A 5993-nucleotide genomic window follows, 5' to 3' on the forward strand; every position below is an offset into this window, starting at 1 on the left:
GATCGGTTAACGACTGACACTGACCAGTACAGTCGTGGCCAAGTCGTGATAGTGTGAGAGCAGCTAAGAGCAACTTGTTTCTGACAAGGGAGAGAGCCATGGATGTTTGCGGAGGTTTCAACATGTTCAAAATTTTATTGTGGTCGGTACTGGTCGCCAGTCTGATCATAGTCGCTCTCACATGTGCTGTAGGCATTTGTATGAGACCCGAGTCCTGACCATGTTCTTGCTAGCTATTCATACCACAAGTTGAAGTGAAGGTGGAAATTATGACTTCCCACCAATAAATTACACGAGGTATTTCATGCATATTAAAAGAGTCGAAGTAATGTCCATGCTAGGGGTTATTCTACGACGTACGATCGCAGGACCACGTCATGATAATGTGAGGGGTTACGATCGGAGGGCAGGCCCTACCTCCGGTCTGATACGACGGTAGGTCGGTGCGGTCGCAGTGCTGATCGCAATAATGTAAGAGTTGCTAAACACATAACCAGGCATCATTGTGCTGAATTTCTTATGGGTGTGGTCCGTGACTAATAGTCGCCCTAATAAAGAGGCTCATAATAGCTACAAGTTTACATCATTCCACAAAGACAAGGGCTGAAATAAACCATAACACCAAGCTAAACCCCTACTCTTCCGAAAGATGCAATAGGTTCTTTAAAGTGCACATTAGCCATATGTGTAAATTGAACCTCCATTTTATCCGAGATCGACTTTGTTTTACCAACCGAACCTGGGCGAGAAGCGACTATTACTCTATTAAGACTGTAGTAGTAGCGCCGTCTGCCTTACCGCTCAGTCGTTATGAGATTTAAATGAAGTCTGAATCTTAATCGAGTGCATAATCAACATCGACATGTCACCCACAATTAGGAAATTAGCAGTATTAACAATTATAAGTTTGTATGCAAACTTTGTAGGCCTACTTAGTGCCTATATATAAACTACTTTAAATCTATAATTTATACATCAATAAAGCAAGTATTTATATAATGTGTCTGTATTCTCCTATAAAACCTATCCGGGTTGTGAACGTAAATCTTAATTTGTTTCAAAGCTGCAGCTGCCTTATTGCGATAATAGCTGCTCAGATGTAATAAAGAGGAGAAGTAATTACAGAAACCGTATTTATTTCTGATGTATCTTATATTTTAAAAGAGATCCCCTGAACATCAGTTGGCTTTCTTGGTCCAGTTGGAAGGGTCACCCTCAAAAATCAAAAAAGAAACGAATTTTTCACCAAGCCACAATTTCTTACATTATAGAATTCTGTATGAGCATAGATTATAATTTCCAGCAAACACTGCAGACAGAAAAACAACTATAGGTTCGTTGGGCAAATTTCGAGACAACAAATTCATTCTTCGCCAAAGAATTGTAATATGGAGGTGATGTGAACCATTATGTCGCAAATGAGTCTACGAAAATCTGCCACTGGAGTCAGAGATTATGTATTTATGTTTGTTTTTACTGGATAACCTGTTCAATAGGAAATCTACTGTTCTCCCAGGGTGGCCAAGACTTGTGAATTTGCCACTCCACCCTAGCCTCTCACTGAGCCTTAATTTGTAGTGTTTTCAACCATTATATTTTTATTATTACTAATTATTGTTATTATTATTATTATTATTATTATTATTATTATTATTATTATTATTATTATTATTATTATTTATTATTATTATTATTTATTATATATTATTATTATTATTATTACTACTTGGACTTTTATATTGGTAATAAGTAAAATATACACGGCTTTGATTAGAATTCAAATAATCAGATGCTACCGTATTCTTTATCTATCGATTATCATTCTGATACTAAACTAATACAGGCGTGCTGTACACGTTAGTGTATGCGGAATATGTTAACTAACAAAAACTACTTTAATGTTTGCCGCGCACACGAAGGGATTTGTCTCAACTATAATTTTTAGGTTGTGTTAAAAACCCAAACAGTTTATACATACAGTTTACAAAAAGTCGGTATACGCCATTGTCGACAGCCTGTAACGACGCTGATTGGGTGAGAAGAGCTACTAGCAGTGTGATATTACAGAATGTATTACAGCTAGATATGATGAAATAAAACGATTTAGCATTTCATTTATCACAAAAAATAATTTCATTTAATCTATCTATATAAGACACGGTATTTTTTCTCGTTTATATATTTATCATTTCATTTGTTTGTTTTCCCACAAGACATACTGACTGCGATCGAATCTGTAAAAAAATACCACCTAAATATGGACTTTTCCAGAATATTAATCAAATTTAAATGACCAATCAAAAAGGGCACACACAAACACACACACGTTTGGACAGGGCCTAAAGCTGAAATTCATTATGTTAAATTAAACTAATTTTTTAAACCGGTCGGTTAATGGTATCAGCTTTCAATAAAACTCAGATATTAAACAGTAATTGAAAATTGTTTTTTTTTTTTGTTTTTTTTTTTTTGCTTGTTAACAATTTATAAATATCCTCTATTGACTACCATCCAATTTATTGTTATGCAAAAAGGCCTTCGTCTATTTGCCAATGTTTCATACTATAATTACAACTCAAAATATATTCTCAGCAAGCAATCATTTGAAGCTAACCTCTATTAACCTCAACACGCTGTTTAACGAAATATGTTTAAATACGGATAATAAACGATACAATTCTGTAACATCAACCTTCAGATACAAGGGCCGTGGATATATCGATATTTGTCATTTTTGGCCCATCGAAAATAAAACTCTTGTTTTACGAATATTTAAAGCGTCTCTTTTGTTCTTCATCGATAGATGGACGACTAATAAGTTAAACGTATCAACTTAACTAATATGTAGAAGTTGCATAAATATCATATTAATTATCACAACAAAATGTTTACCTTGTATGGAATTTAAATAGATTATGAATCTTTATCGAGTGCCTACAATCAAGATGACCATCGACATTTATCAGTAATTCACAATTAGTAAATTATAAAGCCTACGATACTATATGCAGGTAAACCTGAATTTGATTTAAAATTGCTTTCTTAATGTGATAATAAATGCTCAAAAGTAATGCAGAGGAATAGTAATTGCATATATGCATTTCTTTACAGTATATTTCCTGGGTAGATTATTAAAAAATATAGTATTATATACAGTTAAGCCTTCTTTACCCTATTCTTTATCACCAAGTCAAAATTTCTCAAAGAACACTGCGTGATCATAGCTTGTAATTTTATCGTGACAGAACAATTAAAGGGTTTCTTAAGTCAATTTCGAGACAACTTTTTCTGTCAAAGATAAAAAATAAATAGAGACCCCGTCAGAGAACCGTCATGTCACAAATTGTGAATTCCCCCTCCCCACACACACACACACACACACAACCACACACACACACACCTTCTCACTGGGCCTGTGTAGTTAATGTAATATTTTTCCCTGTTAAAAAGAAATCTACAATCTTTCCCTCCTCTCCCGCATATCAAAAAGGCCTATATTACTGTTTTATATTTTTGTAGTTTTTTTTTTCTCAAACACAGTCGGTAGACTAGTAACACATGAAGGCGGTCAAAAAGGCATGGAAGTGTACGAGGGTAATTTCCCGCTTGCTATTTGTTTTCTTTAAATACCAAAATGTAGGCCTACATCAAGATTTCAATTGTCCTTATATTGGTTAACAATTGTTCGTTCATATCCATTTTTGCCATTGTCTGTTCCGAAATTGTTACTGCCTTCTAGTTGATCTGAACTTCTGACAATTGCTTCTTCGTATCCATTATTCAAATTTGCTTTTTTCGGCATTGGATTTTCCCGGCGGTTTTCGTCTTTCAATTGTCCTAAATATTAAGTAGTTACATATTCAGGTTTAAATTTACTCGGTAAAGTTTCTTCATAATCATCATACGATTTAGCTGTACTTTCACCTGGTTCTACAGAGAGGTTTAGTTTACTATAGGCAGGATCCGTGACGCTTTTATCCACGTTTGAAGATGCCCTGTTAAGACGAGAATATTCCTCCGACTCTTCATCAAACGCAGGCGTGCAGATTAGCTTGTTTTAATCACCAGTTGCGTCATCCGGAACACTTTTGCGCGGATTGTGATTTTAATTTACTGTATGATTCCTTTTCAATATCATTCTGCGTCAACTTCGCAAAATCATCGTCGGCTTCCCCATTATCGTTGGCATCAGTTGTGTGTGACGTTTCAGTGAAGTCACTATTCTCATTTCTCTGCAGAGTGTAATACGCAGGTTTAGGTTTATCCTTTAAGAAATTTGAGTTCAACAACATTTCGGTTTTAGCTCTACTTGTTTTTAAGGAGTTGCAATTAGGTATTGAATCATTGTTTGGTTTGAGGGTCGTATAGCCTGTAGCATTCTTGTCTTGTTGGAGGCCTGTGTTTTGTTGATCAATTTGTTCGTAGGCATTCTGTTGTAAGGTGGATGGAATGTAGTTACTGCCTACAGGTATGGGTGGCAGTGGCTGAGTCGCAACACTCGTTTGACCTTTCAGGAAAATATAAAGTAAAATTGATATTTTTAGACAAAATTCACAATCGAATAGGGTTTTTCTCAATTTTTATGTGTTTTACCAACAAAAGAAAGCATTCATCAAAAATTTAAATGAAGAATACATCTTTGAATTATTGTCGTCATCATTAACATAATCGCATTAATATCTCTCATAATCAATATCACTACCAGTATCAATATCGAATTCATCATTATCACTGTAACTTCGTAGTTAACTTTGGCAGTATACTTCCCTATCAAAAACATTATAGTTATCTCTATAAATATAGTCATTATAATTAACGTTTTTACTATCACGTCCTTATTATTATTATTAGCCCATCATAATCAGTGCCACAAAAATTACTTATGTAAATACTGTAAATACATAATAATATGGTTATTGATAAGGCCAAATAGATTCGGATATAGCATTATCTAAAAATCAAACATGTTGAAACAAAATAAAGTGGTTGAAACAAAAGGAACTGGTGTTAATGGTTTGGTAAAGACGCCTTACCTTCGATGTAAACTTTTCGATTTTGAGAAGTATACCTCACAGTAGAAGACTGTAAATTCAATCTTCAAAAACAAATATAATTTTTTTTAATGAGATTTCTGTATTTGCATTTTCAAAAATAAACAGTAACACTTCTTTTATTACTGATTATCTCCGCCAGGAGAGACTACAACATGTAAATTTATGTGTGTGTGTGTGTGTGTGTGTAACGTTTTGGTGTTTTCGTGTGTTTTTTTTTTTTTTTTGTGTTCGATGTGCAACTTATCTCGAAAACGGTTGCACAGACATAATTGAAAATAACAGGAAGTATTAGGTATAACCCAATAAAGAAATTATTTTGGTCTGCAGTAAGGTGTGGATATGAGGACCATATAAAGAGATTTAAGAGCAAACGTAATAGACAAGATATTTAAAAAACTGATCAACTGATATGAATGAATATTTGTGAATGGTTAACCAAGATACAAGGCAGAAATTATGCTTGTCTGCGTGTTTCTTGTGTACAAAATATCTCAAAAACTGCTGCACATTATCTAAATGGCAGTTAAAGGTATTGTTAGGTTTGACCCAAGGATGAGGTGATTAACTTTTGATGACCACCCGACGTATGGTGTATATGAGGACCATTCAAAGAAAAACGTCCCAGACCAGATATTTGAAAAAAAACTAATCAACTTACCTGAATGAAACTTTCGTGAAAGTTTAACAAAGTTAGCCTACAAGGAAGACATTATTAAGTGTTGGTGACGAACAAAATTATGGTGTATATTTGAGGGCCATGAGGTCCCAGGCCTTAATATCTTTAAAATGGATCAATACTACCGACCTCGAATCCCGACCTCGAATACATTATCTTGTATTTCTTTGTCCGTACAAAAAATATAGCCTATCATATTATTACCAGTCAAGCCACTTAGCTGGTATCAGCACTGTTCTGAATACAATTTTTTATAGGGACAA

The sequence above is a fragment of the Anneissia japonica genome, unplaced genomic scaffold (assembly GCF_011630105.1).
Source record: "Anneissia japonica isolate Jap-2015-1 unplaced genomic scaffold, ASM1163010v1 scaffold288293_len164619_cov106, whole genome shotgun sequence".
Classification (NCBI taxonomy): domain Eukaryota; kingdom Metazoa; phylum Echinodermata; class Crinoidea; order Comatulida; family Comatulidae; genus Anneissia; species Anneissia japonica.